Genomic DNA, 21,331 nt, shown 5'->3' with positions numbered 1-21,331 from the left:
TTAAGACTGAAAGTTTTCTTCTAATATCTTCTGTAAAGCTGGATTGAAAGATATAAATTGCTTAAAGTTAGTTTTACGGTGGAATATTTGTCTTTCTCTGCATACTGTGATTGATAGTTGCAGATAAAGGTTTCTGTCCCACCCAGTCTAGCATTCAGAGAAGCACACAGAGGCCTATATTAATTATATACTGGTTGGGCTATTAGCTCAGGCTTCTGATTAACTAACTATTACATCTTAAATTAAGCCATAATCTTGTCTGCGTTAGCCACATGACTTGGTATGTTTTATCAGTGAAGCATTCTCATCTTTCTTCCTCTGCATCTGGGTGATGACTGCAGACTGAACCTTTCTTTTTGTCCAGAAATCTCCTACTCTGGTCACCCTGCCTATACTTCCTGCCTGAATACTAACCAACTAGTATTTTATTAAACCAATATAAGTGACAAATCTTTACAGGGCAAAAAACCATTGTCCCACAGTACTTCTTTTTTTTTCTTTTTGAAATAAGAACTCTGAATCTAATCTCATTTGTCTAGGTTTTTTTTTACTGACTATTATCCATAACAACCTGTAACCAACACTCTAAACAAAGACAAACATCCATAATCCATTATTTTGGGAATGTGGGCATAGTTTTATAGGTGGCTTCTTGTTGTCTGGGGGCACTGATAATCTTATAAAAACCTAAAGAAAATTTAGGATTATGGTCAAGTCCTGACTGGAATATTCTGTGAGGCTCGATCATCTCAGCCAGCAGTCTTGAGGCTGTTCTGGATGCAGAACTCAGAGGACGCTCCAACAGAGGTCCTCTGAAATGCTGGATCATGTGGGCTATCTGCTCCTATTGGAGATTCTTCAGGGGGTCTTCCTTGATCAAACCTGATTTTTCCTAACCCTGAATGAATCCACAGCCTCTCATTCCTGTACAAACAAAAGTAAAACCTCTTCTCCAAAGTAACATATCTTTTGACTTAAATTTTGAAGTCAAGCCATTTTCAAAATATATATGTTGGATTAATTCAGCAGCAACTATAATCAAATGTCTTTCAGCAGCTGTTGCTCCTTCCTCAGCAGTCAAACAATTCAAAGACAACATAATAACTTATGGTATCCAGATTCTCTGTGTATTTTCCATCTTTACGTGGCTTCATTTTAACTCGATTTATTTTATTTTTAATTTTTGGCTTTTTGAGACAGGGTTTCTGTATATCTTTGTCATGGAACTCACTCTGTAGACCAGGCTGTCCTGGAACTCACCGAGATCTACCTGCCTCTGCCTCCCAAATGTTGGGATTAAAGATGTGTGCTACCACATACAACTACTCTCTTCCTTTTTTAAGGACTTTATTCTTTTTCTTTTCTCTCCCAAGCCTACATAAAATTTTAGACACACTGTAAACCATTTAGAATTTTTTGGTCTGAATCTATCTTTACTGTATATTTCTCTTTTTTTCTGACCATGTGAGTCTTTAATTTGCTAAACAATATGGCTAGGATTAAAGCTGTGGCCTTGATGACTGGATCCACCCCATTCCTTGGCTTTCAGAGTCTAACTTCATGACTGAGGTACTAGTGGGAGACATGTTTATTGTCACAACTCTGTGAAGTTTCAAGGTCTCTGCCACCACCAAGAAGCCTGTTGTGGATTACTAATAAACACATTTATGTATTTGGTAGTGGGACCTCTTAAAAGAGCTGCAAGGTTTTTGTGGCTAACGCTGAGTCACGAAGCCTCTCTTAAATAAGATGTGCTTGCCTCTAGCAAACAGAGCCCATCTGAGAAAATACTGCTACCAAGAAGCCATGCTTAACTCTCTTCTTTTGTGTCTAGAATTACTTCCCACGCTCTCTCAGGTTTTATGTGGATGTAATTGGCCATGTTGGTAACATTTTGTAGACAGAGGTTTCTTTTATACCCAGTCCAGCAGCTGCCAGTCCCAAAGAAAGACACAGGGGCCAACATTAATTATATACTTGTTAACATATTAGCTCGGGCTTCTTATTAACTAACAATTACATCTTAAAATAACCCATAATTCTTGTTTGTGTTAGCCATGTGGTACCTTTTTTTTTTTTCTAAAGATTTATTTATTTATTATGTATACAACATTCTGCCTCTATGTATGCCCGCACGCCAGAGGAGGGCGCCAGATCTCAGTACAGATGGTTGTGAGCCACCATGTGGTTGCTGGGAATTGAACTCAGGACCTCCGGAAGAGCAGTCAGTGCTCTTAACCTCTGAGCCATCTCTCCAGCCCCATGTGGTACCTTTTATCATTGAGGCATTCTAATCTTTCTTCCTCTGCATCTGGGTGACCCCTATACTTCTTGCCTGGCTACTAGCCAATCAACATTTTATTAAACCAATACAAAAGGCCAGCAAATCTTTACAGGGTACAAGACCATTGCCCACAGTAGATAGTCTTTCTGGAATAGTCGTCTGGGGTGGCATTTGTGGTCTCTGAGTTTGTAGAACATCTGTCCAGGCCATTCTACCTTTTAGAGTCTCCATTGTGAAGTCAGGTTTTATTCTACTGGGTCTGACTTTATATGTTACTTGGTCTCTTTCCCTGGCAACTTTAGAAGCCTTTCTTTTTTCTGTACATTTGATGTTTTGATTAGGGAGTTTCTTTTCTGGCCCTGTTTATTTGGTGTTCTGTATAGTTTTTGTACCTTGATAGTGTCTTCTCCTTTAAATTGGGGAAATTTTCTCCTTTGATTTTTGTCAAAAATACTTTCTTGGCTCTGTGTTCCTACCACTCCATAGAGAGCTACATCATCTCATGCAGTGCTAGCCTGGTCCCTGAGATACAATGATGAAGGTTTGAAGTGAATGGGTTTTGCCATATTGGGTGCTTTGGCAATGGATTGCCTTAAACTCTGGCAAAGTAGATATTGTTGCCAACAATGACCTCAACTAACCTCACTAACCTCAACTACAAGATATACATGTTCCAATATGACTCTACCTACAGCAAGTTCCACAGCACAAATGAGGCTGAAAACAGAAAGCTTGGCAATGGGAAGGCCATCTTCATCTTCCAGGAGTGAAATCATGCCAAGATCAAATGGGATAATGTTGGTGCTAAGTATATTGTGGAGTCTACTAGTGTCTTTACCCACCATAGAAAAAGCCAGAGACCAATTAAAGGCTAGAAGCAAAGGGTCATCATCTCTACTCTTTAAGCATGAACCATAAGAAGTATGACAACTCACTCAAGATCCTCAGGAATGCTTCCTGCAGCATTTATCCTCCTCAGTCAATGTCTTTTATGACAACTTGTGCATCATGGAAGAACTCAACCATGATCCACGCCATTACTGTCATTCAGAAGACTGTGGATGGCTCCTTTGGAAAGCTGTGGTGTGATGACTGTGGAGCTGCCCTGAACATCATCCCTGTATCATGGTGCTTCTGAAGCTGTGGGCACGGTCTTCCAACACAGAGCCGAATGGGACGCTCACTGGCATGGCCTTCTGTGTTCCTACCCCTAATGTGTCTGTTTTGGATCTGACAGGCTACCTGAAAAAAGCTGCCAAGTTCAATGATGTCAAGCAGGTGTGAAGCAGACTCAGAGGGCCCACTAAAGGGCATCCTGGACTACACTGAGGACCAGCTTGTCTCCTGAAACTTTAACAGTGATGTTCACTCTTCCACCTTTGATGCTGGCACTGGCTTTGTTCTCAATGACAACTCTGTAAACTCACTTTCTGATGTGACAGTGACTATGACTACAGCATCAGGATGGTGGACCTCATGGTCTCCAAGGAGTAAGAAATCCTGGACCACACACCCCAGCAAGAACACAAGAGGAAGAGAGAGATGGGTGGCTGCTGAGGAGTCCCTGTCAACCCCCAACCCCAAGTATCTCCCTTCACAATTTCCATTCTGGTTGTCCCAAAAGAAGCAGAGTAACTTAGGAACACTTCCTATTTTGAATAACATCAATAACATTCACAGCACCCATTCAAAAATATTTTTTTCTGTGCCTTTGACCTGGGTTTCTTCTCCTTCCCTGAAGCTACTTTTCATAGGGTTGATCTTTTCATAGTGTCCCAGATTTCTGTGGCTGGAATTTATTTTTTTAGATTTAACATTTTCTTTGACTGAGCCAACCATTCCTTCAACCTTGTCTTCAGTACCTGAAACTCCTCTTCCTTGTGGCTTTGGCTGTTAGTGAGGTTTTACCTCTGAGGTTTTGTTTAACATCCTAAGTTTTTCAGGTTCAGTTTTGTTTCAGTTTAGGCTTTCTTTGGTGATTTTATTTTTTTTTTAAATTTTACTTTTGTGTCTTAAAATGTTTTCACTATTTTACTCAACTGTTTGTGTTTCACAGTCTTCATTAGACCTTTGTTCATATCCTCTTTAGAGTCCTTGAACTTACTCGTGACTATTGATGTGAAGTCCTTGTCCTGTGCTAAACTGCTTTTCTGAGGGTCTGTTTCCCATAGGGCTGCTGTCTGCTGCAGGAGGCAGATTGTCTTGGTTGCTTATGTTTGGGGTTTTGTGCTGGGATTTCAGCATCCGGAGTTGTGATGTTTGAGGTGGTCTTTAGTGTAGCTATCTGGTCTTGCATTTGTTGGGTGATAGGTGATTTAATCTTTATTTGTTGTTGCCCACTCTGGATCCTACTTAGTGTGGTGGCTGTGGAGTCCCTATTCAAGGGTTTCTATGGGTTGGCAGGTAGAACAAACAAATGAAGATAGACTAAGAGGGAGAAGTGGGAATAAGCTATGGGGACCTGAGTCTGCACCAAGAGATGTGGACTTAGGGTGGGAGGAGGGGCCTCTGCAGGCAGGTTGCTCCAGAACTCCAAGTAAATCTGGAGAGACTGGAATGAAGGACAAAAGGAAAGTGAAAATTGTGTCCCTGAGTCCCAGACCAGTGTACTCACTGGGGGTCTCTGCTGTACCCACTGGGGGTCTCTGTGTACCTACTGGGGGTGTCTGCTCTACCCACTGGGGGTCTCTGCTCAATAGTGTTTCTGAAGATGGCAGGTGACATAAAGAAATGGAGATGTGCTAGAAGGAAAGGCTGGGAGGGTTGGCAGGAAGTGCTAACGGACCTGAAGCTCATATAGACAGTCTTAACATTTCTCTTTAGAAGCTTCATGGTCTTATGCAGCATATCTTTCTTTATGTCATGTGGTTTTAGTTTATTTAATCGAGATTTTAAATATTTAATATATGAGCATATATATTGTTGTCTGAGTTTTCTGTCCTGCCCGGTTCCTGCAGTTGTTAAGTCCCAAAGAAATGCACAGACGTCTACATTAGTTATAAACTGATTGGCCCATTAGCTCAGGCTTCTTATTAACTCTTACATCCTATATCAGCCCATTATTCTTATCTGTGTTAGCCACGTGGCTCAGCACCTTATTCAGCGAGGCAGTTACATCTTGCTTCCTCTGTGTCTGGGTCACGACTGCAGAATGTAGAATCTTCTTACCAGAATTCTCCTGTTCTCATTGCCCCACCTCTACTTCCTGCCTGGTTGCCTTGCCTATACTTCCTGCCTGGCTACTAGCCAATCAGCATTTTATTAAACAAGTACAAGAAACAAATGTTTACAGGGTAAAACTTTTGTCCCACAGCAATATATCACATTTATGAGAGAATTGCCATATATTTTACAATATAATTATAAAAATAAATTATAATGTTCAGTTTGTGTATATGTGCATGTTTGTGTGCAACTGGGTGTGTGTGCTTGTGTGATTGGGTGTGCATGCGTATTTGTGTGTGTGCATGTGTGATTGGGTGTGCATGCATATTTGTGTGTGTGCATGTGTGATTGGGTGTGCATGCATATTTGTGTGTATGCCTGTGTGATTGGGTGTGCATGCATATTTGTGTGTGTGTGCTTGTGTGATTGGGTGTGCATGCATATTTGTGTGTGTGCATGTGTGATTGGGTGTGCATGCATATTTGTGTGTGTATGCCTGTGTGATTGGGTGTGCATGCATATTTGTGTGTGTGTGTGCTTGTGTGATTGGGTGTGCATGCATATTTGTGTGTGTGCATGTGTGATTGGATGTGCATGCATATTTGTGTGTGTGTGCTTGTGTGATTGGGTGTGCATGCATATTTGTGTGTGTGTGCTTGTGTGCTTGGGTGTGCATGCATATTTGTGTGTGTGCATGTGTGATTGGGTATGCATGCATATTTGTGTGTATATGCCTGTGTGGGGACATTTGTATATTCTTCAGTCGCTTTTTTGCCTCATTATTTTGAGATGGGGTCTCTTACTGAATCTAGAGTTTATTGATTTAACTTTGCTGGCTGGCCTGCAAACCCAGGGTTACAGGCCTGTTCTGCCTTGCCCAGCCTTTTACATGGCTGCCAGGGATCCCAACTTGCTAGGCAAACAGATTGCCAACTGTGGTATCTTCCCACCTCTAAACTCTTGAAATTTCTATAAAATCTACTTCTGTTTTGTTCTTGGAACAAGGTTTCACACAGTCCAGGCTGTACTTGAACTTTGCGTTCATACAAGATGCCCTTGAACTCAGACTGCCCGCTCTGCTGCTAGAGTGACAGGATTGTTCCCCTCCCTCACCATGTCCTGCTCAGATCTGCTTTTCTGTAGCTGGATCTGAATTCCCTAAGCTGTGATTGGATAAACTTTTACCCACAATTGTGATGCCTACCCTGCGATATAACAATTCCTGTCGTATATGTAGTTCTGTTTCTAAGTTCTCTGCTCTCTCTGTTCCTTTGTCTCTTTTCCTGGTTAAGTTGATGTTTGTTTGTGTGGTGCTGGGATGCTGAGCTGGGTCTTGCTCCCACTAGGTGACTGCTGCCCTGCTGAGCTGGGCCTCCTGTCCTGTTTCTACTGTGACTCCTTGTTCTCACTCTGGTAAATATAGTCCTTTTTTGCTTTGCTTTTATTGGTGCATTTTTATTCTTCTTAATACCTTTCACAAATAAGTTTTTTTTTAACATTTTTTTATTGATAAAAGAAGAATAAAGAAAAAAAAACAAATTTCCACCTCCTCCCAGCCTCCCCTTTCCCTCCCCCTCCTCCCACTCTTCTCCCCCTCCTCCCACCCCTCTCCCCTTCCCCCCACTCCTCTCCCCCTCTCTCTCCAGTCCAAAGAGCAGTCAGGGTTCCCTGCCCTGTGGTAAGTCCTAGGTCCTCCCCCCTCCGTCCATATCTAGGAAGGTGAACATCCAAACTGGCTAGTTTTGATCCTACACAAATAAGTTTTTAAATTTGAAATTCATCTTGAGATTTTGGTGACTTTAGAGATTCCTTACCCTCTTTTTATTGAAAATTGGCTCTTTTCCCCATGTAATATATCCTGATTACAGTTCCCCTTTTTTCTACTTTCTTTAGCTTCTCCCTGTCTCCCCTCCATCCAGAACTACTCCCTTAAATCCCTCTCTCTCATTAAAAAAGAACTGCCTTCTAATGGATAGCAACCAAAGATAGCAATAATAATAATAATAATAAAAAGCAAAACCCATCACATTGAAGCTAGATAAGACAAATTGAAGGAAAAGGACACAAGAATCAAAGACCCACTTGTTCCCACACTCAGGAACCATAAAAACACTAAAGTGGGAGCTATAATCTATACACAGTGCAAATGTATGCATGCTGCCGCAGTCTCTGTGAGTTCATATGAGCTTTGCTAATATTGACTTAAGGAGCCTTGTTTTCTTGGTGTCCTCCAACTCCCCTAGCTCCTACATACTTTTTGCATCCTCTTTCATGGGGTTCCCTGAGCCCTAAGGGAGGGATTTGATGGAGATGTCCCACTCTGGACTATGCATTCCAAGGTCTCTCAGTCCCTGCTTAATGTCTGTCTGTGGGTCTGCATATTTGCTCGCATCTGCTGAAGGAGGAAACTTCTCTGATGATGGCTGAACAAGGCACTAATCGAGGAGTAGAGCAGAATATCATTAGGAGCCATTTTATTGCTACTTTTTTAAAAGACCAGTCGTTTTTGGTTTTACCCTAGGTTCCTGGGCTATCTAGTCTCTTGTTCTTGCTCACCAAAGCAGCATCGGGTATGGGTTCCACCTTGTGAGGTGGCCTTAAGTCAAATCAGATATTAGTTGGTTACTCCCACAAAGTTTGTGCCACTATTGCCCTAGCATATTTTACAGACAGGATGGCATTGTAGACCAAATGGTTTGTGGCTGACATGGTGTTTATGTCTTTCTTTTGCAGCCCACAGATTACCTTTTTGTACCAAATACATTAACACATAGTGGTGCAGGTTCTGTGTGTGCACAATCTCACCATCTCCATATTTGATGAGTTGTGTGGGTGTTGTCTTCAGCAATGGGACATTGATGTTAGCTTGTGGAAAGCAACCTATAGTCTTGGTAACCACCTAGGTTGTTTGGGATTCCCATGGGATCACTTTGGCCAACAACTCAATATAGATGTAACTCATTCCTAGTACTGGACACTTCATTTGGTGACAAGACATGTCCGGTTGGGACTCTATCTGCCCCATTACTGGGCAATTTCACTTAAATTGCCTTCATATATTTCAGAAGTTTCTACTATATTTGGTTTCTGTATCACTCCTGAAATGGCCCTTAATTTTATCTGTCTCTCCATCATCCCCTCCCCCTTCCTCATTTGATCCTCTAGTTCCAGCCCCACCCCATCCATCCATAGCTATCTATTCTAGTTCCCTTTCCAAATGAGGTCTGTCTGTACCTTCTTGTCCCTCAGTCTAAACCTACCTTCGGTGTCTCTACAGATTGTAGCTTGTTTATCATTGACTTAACAGATAATATCTACATACAAGCAAATACATACCATAATTGACTTTAGAGATTCTTCTAGTGTAGGACCCAGCCACAACAAGCTCAATAGAGGCCAGAGTCTCAGTAGTTTACCCTGGTTCCAAGAAAGACCACAAACTGAGACTATACAGGCACCACCCAGGAATAGACCATCCAAAGGAAATTCCTAACATTCCAACCATTGTAGATAAGATTACCTGCCAGCACACATTCACCAGGACACCCCTAAACAAATGCCAGACAATCAGGGGTTCCAAACCTTAGAAATCCCACACCCCCACCTTTGCTACAACAAAAGCCCAACCCCAACTGAGCTGGGGGGAGGGCTTCTGATCACTCCAATATGCTGGACACATGGGGAGTCTGAGTTTGTAAACGTGTGTAAGAATAAAGACTCTTTGCTTTTATATATGGGACTAGGTCTCCTTGATGTTTTTTGGGGTGATCTGGGCATAACATTAGGAAAAAATAAAATTCAATTTTTTGCTCCATTGACCCATTCATAAATCAATATGTATGTTTCTACTTACTTTGTAGGTCTTTTTTTTTTGTATTTTATTAGAAAGAAAACATTTTTATTGTTTTTATCTACAGTTCCATGTGATTGGGGGGCAGGTTAACCAAAGATGCGTTATAGTTTGGATGATATTTACTCAATACTATCAAACAATGTTGCTTTTATCTGACTATATATTATCAGATCCCAAAGGAAATGATGTAAATGTGGTCTGATGGGATTATTAAAATGCTATAGTAAAATTCTGAATCTTGGTAAAAAGTGATCTTAATATTTGAGATGTCATCATTTATGCCTTCTAAGTTGTACCAAATGATTAGGTGCAAATGAAACTGGCCTGTTGAAGTATTCACCCAAGAGACTTTAGTAGAGTTTTCTATGCCAGTAAGTGCGGGTTAGATCTCAGTAAAAGGCACAGAAGCAAAAAAAAAAAAAAAAAAAAAAAGGTCATGAACTACCATCTCTGAAATATCTTTTATTTCCGTGGCTCTTGAGTGTTACAGAGAACTAATCACTCAACTGTAAAAGCTGGGTCTCAGGGAAGTTTCAAAAAAATAAAAAACGCAGCCAGATGGGAGAGAGTGTTTTGTGGCCCACGTGGTCTTAAACCCTAGCAACGAAAAGCCAGAGTGGGGGAAAGCTTGCTCTCCCACCGTCAGCACAATGCCTATAATTTTCCTTTGTTCTGGGGGATAAAAACAGAGTGATGAAGGCTAAGCTTCGGTTCCTGAATTCTCACAGTGTTCTCACAGTGTTGGATGCGTCGGGTTGTCACTGCTTGCTCAGATATGGATTATAACTGTTTGTCATTTTGCAGAGGAAAAAGAATGTGACAAACCTTTTGAAAAACACACATTTAGGCGTTTGGAGAGGGTTTTGATTTGTTGTACATAAATGTGTGTTTCTCAGAACGAATACTTGGTCTAGGTGCAAAAATATGCTTTTTTTTTGTCAAAGATTTTTTTCCTCCTTAATTTTACTTTTCTATTTTTTTTCTTTTGGGGTGTTTTAATGCTCCTTCTTTCACATTCCTTCCCAATATCTGAAACTATTGCCAGTGTTCTGTAGGTGAGGAGGGATGACTGAAGAGCCTGGAGTGCGCTCTCAAAACTCTGGCATTCCATCCAGCCCTGAGTGCACACTCAAACCGCTGGCATTCCATCCAGCCTAAAGTGCACACTCAAACCGCTGGCAATCCATCCATCTTAGAGTGCACACACAAACCGCTGGCATTCTATCCAGCCTGGAGTGCACACGCAAACCTCTGGCATTCCATCCAACCCGGAGTGCACACGCAAACCTCTGGCATTCCATCCAGCTGTAAGCGAGCCGCAGTCCTCCACACCTTGGTTTACTCATCTGACAGAGTTCAGGTAACACGGAAGCCCTCTCCCTAGGACTCTGAGTATCTTCTTGGACTCAACCCCTGGACCATTCTGTTTTTTGTTTGTTTGTTTGTTTGTTTGTTTGGTTTTCGAGATAGGGTTTCTCTGTAGCTTTTGGTTCCTGTCCTGGAACTAGCTCTTGTAGACCAGGCTGGCCTCGAACTCACAGAGATATGCCTGCCTCTGCCTCCCGAGTGCTGGGATTAAAGGCGTGCACCACCACCGCCCGGCCCCTGGACCATTCTGGAAGGCTTCATAAATAAAAGTGGAATGAGGTGTGATTATGGGGGTGGGGGCACTTGCCTTGAGGACTTGAGTCTGATCCCCAGAACCCATATTCTTAAAATATACAATCATAGCGGTTCATATGTGTAATCCCAGAGATGAGGAGGTGCAGGGAGACAGATCCCTAGGACTCTCTGGCCAGCCAGCAGAGCCAACTTGGCTAGTTCCGGGCCAGTGAGAGAGACCCTGTCTCAAACACCAAGATGGATGGCATCGAAGAACAACACTGGAAGCTGTCCTCTGACATATACACATATGCACACACACGAACACAGACACAGAGAAAATCAGCCACCTCCTCAAAGCTGGGAGCTTGTGAAGCCCAGTAATCTCCATGCTTCTGTAATTCCCTCAGAACCACATCCGAAATTGCAAAGTTACTGCAGCACTCTTGTGATTTCAGGGAGTAAACTGCACACTTAATGTCCTTTCCCGTAGTCCACGTTTCTAGCAATTTCTTAAATTTCCATGAAAATTAAAGTAGATGAGAAATTTGGTTTGTCACAAAGATAAAATGCTCACAGATATAGTGAGTAATTGCTCTCAGCACAGACCCAAAGGTATCCTGAACAGCTGAGGGACTAATCGGGCTGAGGGAGCTCAGCTTGCCAGTGAGATGCTGCTCCAATGCCCTTCTAGGTCCCAATACTGAGATGGCAGTCGCTCTCATTTACTGAGGCAGGAGCATCCTTATCCATCTTTCCTTCTGCTTAAAGAAGGCTGGATGTTTGGACTGATAGGAAACTCGGGGAACATAAATGTCCACTGATGCCAATCTCTCTCCTCTTCAGAGCTACCCTGCACTATGGAACCATGAGGTACAGTGGGCTGCAGCAGCGCAGGCAGGGCAGAGCACATGGGCATTAAAAACCATCCTGATGCCAATTGTCATGAAGGGCACTCATTCTTGTGAGGTCCCTTTTCTCACAGAGAGAAGCTACATCTTCAGCATCAGCGGAACACGGGCGAACTGCAGTCCCTACTGCCATTGTTTCTCTTAGAGGAAAGAGGCTGAGGAAGCCCGTGTGCTCACCAGCTGGTGAGCATAGGTGATTGCTGGTGCTGTCCAGGACGCCAGAGGCTGTGAAGTGAACCCTGTAACATACATGATACTTCTCAGCTTTCCCAGGACTTAGAAGGTCATTGAATAAAAGGCCTCATTTCTGTTTATCTCAGTATCAACAGCTTGATCTGCTTGTGAGACTGATACCCTGTTGGCTTCGTCAACCTGGGGAACCTGGGCTATTGGCTTTCTCCCCCTGGGCATGACATCACTGTGCTGGGAACCCCAAGACAGGCATGTCATGGGTCAAGGCTGCTCTTTCTCCACTGCAATGAGTACTTCTGAGGACACAGCAGAGTGCTCCTGTTCTTCAGCAGGCCCCACACTGGGGCCGGATGGCTCCTTGCTTTTTCTTACTGTTGTGCCTAGCATATTTCACTCTGCCCTGTGAAAAATCTATAGAAGGTTCTAGATTATTCAGGGTCAAGTGGAGATCCAGGTCCCAGGAGGAAAGGCTAACTAGTGGGTAAAAGCTGAGCTGCAACTCCAGAATCCCCCAGTCCAGTTGACTTGGAGGTCCTTCTCCAGCTCTAGTAACCAACTGACCTATCTTTACTAAAGAAACATGGAAAGGAAATAGCCCGACATCACAAGAGGGGGGCAGGGACCTTCATGGAATTGCTTTGTCTTGAAGAACTTGGAAATTATGATAGATTTTAGTCAGCCCGGGGTGGTTGACATAGTTCTTCAAATAAACTGAGAGACTTCATCTTCCTCTGAACATTTCGCCAGCTCCGCTTTCAGGACAAGGGAGTTTCCTGCTTTTGCCTTCACCTGGCCCAAGGAATCTGGTCCTTTATCCACTTTCCTCCTGAGCACACTGAGATATGAGCAACACCATGGAGCCCTTTGGTAAAAATGTAAAACTACTCCAATCTCCATTTCAGGCCCACTGCCTAGCCTTTTGCAGGTTGGTGATGGCCAGCTTTGGTGCAGAACATCTGCTTATTTTTCACATTATATTTAACAGCCAGAAGTGGGGGTCACACCTGTAATACCAACATTTGAAAAGGTGAGGCAGGAGAATAGCCATAACTTTGAAGTCAGACTGGGCTACCTAATGAGTTCCATGCTAGTCTAGGCTACAGACTGAGGCCCTGTCTGCACAAAACAAAAATACAACAACTGCCTAATTAAACATAATTATGTATAAATAATAGGATGTTTCCAGGATCATATGTTTTTTTTTTGTTTTTTTGTTTTTTGTTTTTTTTTTTTTTTTTTAGAATTTGAAACTGGATCAGGAATCTCAAGACATAAAAGATTATACAGGCTAAGGATATGGACTATGTTCCCCAGCCCACGTGTTAGATTTTTGGTAGCCTTCCCAACCAATCGCTGTGGGTCCTTTGGTATCCTGTCCCCCAGACAGGAAGGTGAAACAACGGCTTTTTATTTTGTTCCTGCTTCCTCACCACAGTTGAGATGTTGACATGAGCTACTGGAGCATTAGTGACAGACAGGTGACTTCTTTATTGTATTGTTTTACTCTCATGTTTATTTATTTTCTAACACATCAGAAAAAAATTAATCAAAGGTATATACTTCAAAAAAGAAGTGAAGAAAGGCTGAGGATAAGAAGAACAAAGGAACACAACATGCATTTGCAGCTTGTCAACCCTAACTGTTGAGAAAGTGTCACAAGGGGACTGAAGAAAAAGGTGAAATGAGTTTAAATAGAAACATGAGGAGTCTTGGCTGAAGATGCAGCAGAATATTTATCGAGCATCCATGAAGTCCTGTGTTCTATAGCCTGGATACCACATAAGCCCATGACAGGTATGGCAAGATACCCTGCTCATGGGTGTTACAGGGTAACCAACTGCTTTATGATTAAACTTAAGGCCTGCTCCACAGAAGGAGACTCAAGCCTGTACTGCAAAGCTAGCCACGAGCCCATGGTTGGGGTATTCATAGGACCCAAAATTGAAAATATTACTATTATTTTGCTAAGCAAACATAGTACCAAACCATCCTCTAAATTCATGTCTCTCCACCCGCAGATTAGTGCAGCTCTCAGATCTCAGAGGAGTTTCTTTGGGCAGTGAATGATGGGGGACACAGGAACTCAAAACTGGTCAAAGAGGAGAGAATAAGTAACCATGGAGGACTTTGCCACAAAAGGGACATCTATAGAAATCCCCTCCCCAGGCTCTGAGGCCACTGCGAAGAGAGAGCACCCAGACTGTAAGACATCTGTAGAGCATCCCCTCCCCAGACATCTATAGAACATCCCCTCCCCAGGCTCAGGATCCACTGCAGAGAGGGAGCACCCAGACTGTAAGACATCTGTAGAGCATTCCCTCCCCAGACATCTATAGAACATCTTCTCCCCAGACATCTATAGAACATCCCCTCCCCAGACATCTATAGAACATCCCCTCCCCAGGCTCAGGATCCACTGCAGAGAGGGAGCACCCAGACTGTAAGACATCTGTAGAGCATTCCCTCCCCAGACATCTATAGAACATCCCCTCCCCAGACATCTATAGAACATCCCCTCCCCAGACATCTATAGAACATCTTCTCCCCGGGCTCAGGATCCATTGCAGAGAGGGAGCACCCAGACTGTAAGACATCTGTAGAGCATTCCCTCCCCAGACATCTATAGAACATCCCCTCCCCAGACATCTATAGAACATCCCCTCCCCAGACATCTATAGAACATCCCCTCCCCAGACATCTATAGAACATCTTCTCCCCGGGCTCAGGATCCATTGCAGAGAGGGAGCACCCAGACTGTAAGACATCTGTAGAGCATTCCCTCCCCAGGCTCAGGGGCCACTACAGAGAGGGAGCACCCAGACTGTAAGACCCAGAGACCAGGTAGGAGCAGAGCAAAGCAGTGAACTCTGGAAATGATAGGGCTGTTGAGTTCAAACTCAAAGCAGCTGTGGCCAAGTGTACAAGACCTGCCAATCAGCATCCTAGCATGGAGGGGAAGGAGTTCATGTGCCTCATCCCTAGCTGGGGAGCTGTGGATGGGCTGGCTTCTGAAGGAGAAAAAGTCAGTTTTCTTTAAGGGTATTGCTCCAGTAGATTGACCATGCTCCCCATACCTGCACATACATTGGCAGCAAGGTTGTAGTAGATGGATTTTTAAATTAAAAATAAAAAGAGAGGACACAAAATTCAAGGGTATGGAGATGGGTGCAGATCTTGGGGTAATTTAGTGTGGTTGGATGAAAATGATCAAATATATTTGAAATTCTCAATAAGCTAATAAAAATGTTTCTTTTTTTGAAAAAATAAGTGTAATGGCACACATTTGCATGCTGACTAAAGAACTGAGTGGTGTAACAGGAGGAGTGGGCTGCTTTTCATCCTGGCTACCCGGCTGTCTTACACCAGAAATAATCACACAGAAACTGTATTCATTTAAACACTGCCTGGCCCATTAGCTCTAACTACTTATTGGCCAATTCTTACATCTTAATTTAATCCATTTCTATTCATCTGTGTATGGCCATGTGAATGTGGCTTATCGGCAAGATTCTAACCAGCGTCTGTCTCAGGCAAGGGATCCATGGTGTCTGCCACTCTGCCCTTCTTCCCAGAATTCAGTTCTGTCTTCTCCAGGCCTACCTAAGTTCTGCCCTATCAAAAGGCCAAGGCAGTTTCTTTATTCAACCAATGGAAGAAACACATAAACAGAAGGACCTCCTACACCAGAGCAGTGGAGGCAGGAGGACTAGAAGGTAAGATTCAACTTTTGCTACATAACTATTTCAAGACCAGCCTGGGCTACACAAGAATCTGTCTTTAAAAAACAGAGAAAAGGAAAGGTGGAGCCTGCCAGGGGAGCCCTCAAGCAACAATAAATGCAGTAAAGAGCATATTAGCTGCAGAACAGGGGCTGTGGAGCAAAGGATTCCTAAGGCTGAGCTGCTGGACTTGGGATACATTTGTGGCTTTTTTTTTGCTGACAGGAAATGGGATCCTGGTGATCTATGGGTTGTGGTGGCGTCACTGGTGGTAGCTATTCATGTGGCAGCACCTAAATTGGCTACTTTGTATCGAACTTGTTTCAGAGAGCAACCGCAGAGCAGGCCTACGTAGAAAACATTTTTTTAAGACCCTGGAAAGCCACTGAGGAATTGAGAAGCTGCAATATCAAGGTTTTCCCAACCACAGTGAGGTAAAGCTACAAATTAATAAAAAGTCAAGGAGAAAAGTCTCCAAACATTTGGAAATGATGAAATATACTGTAACTTCCACAGACCTTAAGGAAACTTAGACTACATAGCAAGACCCTGCCTCAGAAACCTAAAAAATTGGGAGGGCAGCATGATTTTGTGGGTAAAGGGCATGTGCTGCCAAGCCTGACAGCCTGAGTTCAGTTCTCAGGACCCACATGACATCATAACACACATGCCCTCCAGTTAAATAAACAGATGAACACAATTTAAAATTCTCTTAAAAACTAGTAAGTAAGTAAGTTAGAGTTAACCAACAAAAATAGGGAGAAAACTCAGAAAAGATAAAAAAAATAGGTAAGATACTGGCCAAATCTACAGTTGAACAAAATATAATGCTCAATGTATGTATTACCAAGGCTAATATAAAAAAAGACACAAAATAAAATATTAAAAGCAACATCATTATCAAATGTCCATTTAGAAAATTGTAATAATATGATGATAAACCCATGCCTTCAATTTTTATTTTATTTTTTTAATATTTTATTTATTATTTATTTATTTATTTATTTATTTATTTATTTATTTATTTATTATGTATACAGTGTTCTGTCTGTGTGTATGCCTGCAGGCCAGAAGAGGGCACCAGACCCTATTACGGATGGTTGTGAGCCACCATGTGGTTGCTGGGAATTGAACTCAGGACCTTTGGAAGAGCAGGCAATGCTCTTAACCACTGAGCCATCTCTCCAGCCCTCAATTTTTATTTTTAAAAAATTAAATAGACATGCTGTTTTTAAAAACATGCTTTGCAAATACTGACAGAAGAATTTTTAAAAATACAAATACTCTTATAGCTAATGAAGACACCAACCCTCAAATAGTGTCACTGGCAAATTTTCCAAACAGTTGATCCCTTCCAAAGAATAAGAAAAAAAGGCAAGTGTGATGGTTTACGCCTGGAACCCAGCACTGGAGAGGATGAGGCAGGCAGATTGAGTCAAGGCCGCAGTATTAGGTAGACCCCGTATCACACACAAGAAAAACAAAACAAAGCCAACATGAAGTGGAGAGGAGCCTTCTCAATATGTTTCATGAAAACAGCAAATTGTTATCAAGAGATTTAATTTTCTTTATCTTTTCAATGAACTGACTTTAGATCTTAACCATTTTCAACCTTTTAAAAAATATTTTAAGTGCATGAGTGTTTTGCCTGCATGTATACATGTGTACTACCTACATATGTGCCCTTGGAAGTCAGCAGAGGACATCACTGGACACCCATAACTGGATTGGTGATGAGCCACCATGTGGGTTCTGGGAATCCAAACCAGGTCCTCTGCAAGAACAGCAGGTGCTTCTAACACTGAGCCATCACTCCAGTCCCTTAATGGTTTCTACTTCCCTGATTCTCATTCTTTATAATTTTTATTGTTCCACTTACTTTTGGTTTGATTTGTCCTATTTCAGTTTGTAAGATAGACCTTCTCCACTTCCTTCTTTTCCCCCTCTTTCCCCCACCTCATTTGGAGAGGTTTTGCCATTTAACCTATATTGTCCTGGAACTCACTATACAGGTCAGGCCAACCTCTAAGGAGGCTTGGTCCTGCCTCAGTTGGTACATATTAACCACTGAGCCTAATCCTAACTCTAACCCTAATCTTAACCCTGTCTTAGGCCTCTTAAGGCTGAGTGAGAGTATATATATTTTAATTTGTTGTAATTATGTGTCTATGTACATGTGAATGTGGGTTTGTACATATGAGTTCAGATGCGCACAGAGGCCAGAAGTCCAACAAAAGGGCTGGGAATGGAACTCAGTTCCTTTGTGAGAGCAGGATGTGGTTTTAACCACGGAGCAAGCTTGCCAACCCTTGATTTCCAAAGTATTTAGTGCAAATCCCCTCTAAGTCCTGTATTGGAATCACTCCATAATCTTGAAATATTGTTTTTCCATTTTTATTCAGTTCAAGAAATTTTGAATTTTTCTTGAAAGTTCCTTGTAAATATTGGTTTGCACTAAACTCAGGAACATCTAGACACTAAAAATAGCATCATGGGAGCGAAATGACAAGCCAGAGTAGAAGAAGGTATTCACAAGCATATATAAATGACAATGGGCTTGGATTCTGGATATAAGGATGTTCTTTTTTGTTTATTAAAAAATTACTTTTCATTTTACATACCAACCACAGTTTCTCTCCCTCTCCTTCTTCTGACCCCCCTCGCTCTTACCCCCATCCATTCCTCAAAGCAGGTAAGGCCTTCCTTGGGGAGTCAACAAAGTCTGGCCTACCAACTGAGGCACGACCAAGTCCCTCCTCCCATACCAAGGCTGAGTGAGGTATCCCATCAGAGCGAACAGGCTCCAAAAAGCAAGTTCATGCATCTGGGATAGGTCCTGGTGCCACTGCCAGGAGTCCCCTCCCCCCAACAGATCAAGCCACACAACTATCACATGCATTCAGAGGGCTTAGGTCAGTTCCACACAGGTTCCCCAGCTGTCAGACCATAATCCATGAGCTCCCATCAGCTTAGGTCAGCTGTCTCTGATTTTCCCTATCATGCTCTTGTCAGCCTCTTATTCATATTATCTTTCCTCCCTCTATTCAACTGTACTCCAGTAGCTCAGCCCAGTGTTTGATTGTGGGTCACTGTATCTACTTCCATCAGTCACTGGATGTAGGTTCTATGATGACAATTAGGGTAGTTACCAATCTGATTACAGGGACAGGCCAATTCAGGCACCCTCTCTACCTTTGTTAGGAGTCTTGCCTGGGGTCATCCTTGTGGATTCCTGAGAATTTCTCTAACCCCATAATGGCTCCTTCTATCAAGATATCTCTCTCATTGCTTACCCCCTCAGTCTCTCCCCAACTCTGTCTTCTTAATCCCTCATGTCCCATCCCCCATCCCCATCTTTCTATACCCCTTCTAGTTTAACCAGGAGATCTTAACTATTTTTCTTCCTGGGGACTCTTAGGGTCCTCCCTTCTTTACCTAGCTTTTCTGGGATTGTAGATTGTAGCTTGGTTATCCTTTGCTTTACATCTAATATCCATATAAGAGTGAGTACTTACCATGTGTGTCTTTCTGAGTCTGGGTTACCTCACTCCGGATTTTTTTTCTAGTTCCATCCATTTTCTTGCAAATTTCAAGATGTCATTGTTTTTTACCACTAATACTTCACTGTGTAAATGTGCCACATTTTCTTTATACATTCTTTAGTTAATGGGCATCTATGTTTTTTCCAGCTTCTGCTATTACAAAAAATGCTGTATGAATATATAGTTGAGCGAATGTCCTTGTGGTATCATTGTATTTCCTTTGGGTTTATGCCCAAGAGTGTTACTGCTGGGTCATGAAATAGATTGATTTCCAATTTTCTAAGAAACCACCATGCTGCTACACTATCTAGATATTCAGCAGGGGCTTCTCTCCCCAGTTACTGCCTCTCTCTCTTCCTATCCCATCCCAGCTTGCACCCAGGCACCCCTTCCCTTCTATGGGGACATAGGATCCCCCAAATCAGCCTGCTCTGGAGCTGAGGATCTGGGGGAAAAATGAGGAATGCAAGGGCTCAGGAGTTCCTTTGTTTCACTGAGCCTGCATCCTGCAAGCACACCCTTTTGTGTGCGAGGTTCCTGGTCAGCAAGTGGCCCTGGTTCTGTACCAGAAGATCCATCAGAGAGCATTTGAAGGAAGAGATTGGCAGGCACCAATGCAAGAATTCCTCCAACAATCTGAAAAACAGCATGATAACACCAGAACCCAGCGAACACACAACAGGAAGACTTGAACACCCTAATCTAGAAGAAGTAGAAGAAACAGACATTATGAAAGTCCTAGAGTCCCTTAAACAAAATGTGAAAAACTCCCTTTAAAAAAAAGGATGAGAAGAATAACAAAAAGTTCGAAAAAATGAATAAATCCGTAAAAGATACCAGAGGAAACAAAAAAAAATCAAACAGATAATGGAAACAGTTCAAGATTTGAAAACTGAAATGGAGGCAATGAAGAAAACACAAACTGAGGGACGGCGGGATATGGTAAATCTAGATAAACTAACAGGGACTACAGAGACAAGCATAACCAACAGAATACAAGAGATAAAAGAAAGAATTACAGATGCTGAAGGCACTATAGAGAAAATAAGTGTACTGATCTAAGAAAACAGCAAATTCAACAATTTCTCATCACAAAACATCCAGGAAATCTGGGTCACCATAAAAAGACCAAACCTAAGAATAATAGGGGGAGAAGAAGGAGAAGAATTACAGCTCAAAGTCCCAGAAAATATATTCAACAAAGTTATAGAAGAAAACTTTCCCATCCTAAAGAAGGATATTCCTATGAAGGTACTAGAAGCATACAGAACACTGAATTGACTGGATCAAAAAAAAAAATCCCCTCGCCATATAATAGTCAAAATACAAAACATGCAGAATAAAGAAAGAATATTAAGAGCTGCAAAGGAAAATGGTCAAGTAACTTATAAAGGTAAACTTATCAGAATTACACCTGACTTCTCTATGGAAACCATGAAAGCCAGAAGGTCCTGGATAGATGTACTGCAGAATCTAAGAGACCATGGATGCAACCCCGGACTACTATACGCAGCCAAGCTTTCATTCACCATCAATGGAGAAAACAAGATATTCCAGGATAAAAACAAATTTAAACAATACATAGCCACAAATCCAGCCTTACAGAAAGTAATAGAAGGAAAATCACAACCCAAGGATCCCAACAATGCCCCCAATAACTCAGACATCTAACAACCCTTTACCAGCACAACTCAAAGATGGGCAACACACAAACTCTACCACCAAAAAAAAAATATCCGGAGTTAACAACCACTGGTCATTAATATCACTTAATATCAGTGGACTCAATTCATCTATAAAAAGGCACAGGTTAAGAGACTGGATGCAAAGACGTGATCCAAAATTCTGCTGTTTACAAGAAACACACATTAACCACAAAGACAGATATCTACTCAGAGTAAAAGGTTGGGAAAAGGTTTTTCAATCAAACGGACCTAAGAAACAAGCAGGTGTGGCATACTAATATCTAACAAAATTGATTTCAAATTAAAATCAATCAGAAGAGATGGAGATGGACACTTTATACTCATAACAGGAACAATTCATCAGGATGAAGTCTCAAT

The 21,331-nt window shown here is 42.2% G+C and overlaps 1 pseudogene; it reads left to right on the top strand.

Annotated features, from left to right (window-relative positions):
* Positions 1 to 3,191: 3,191 nt before the first annotated feature.
* Positions 3,192 to 21,331, top strand: part of LOC142859201 (glyceraldehyde-3-phosphate dehydrogenase-like) — an 83,524-nt pseudogene continuing 65,384 nt past the window's right edge.

This window comes from Microtus pennsylvanicus, chromosome 10 (genome assembly GCF_037038515.1).
Source record: "Microtus pennsylvanicus isolate mMicPen1 chromosome 10, mMicPen1.hap1, whole genome shotgun sequence".
Classification (NCBI taxonomy): domain Eukaryota; kingdom Metazoa; phylum Chordata; class Mammalia; order Rodentia; family Cricetidae; genus Microtus; species Microtus pennsylvanicus.
The sequence above is the reverse complement of the archived record's forward strand: the minus strand, read 5'-3'. Positions and strand labels throughout refer to the sequence as shown.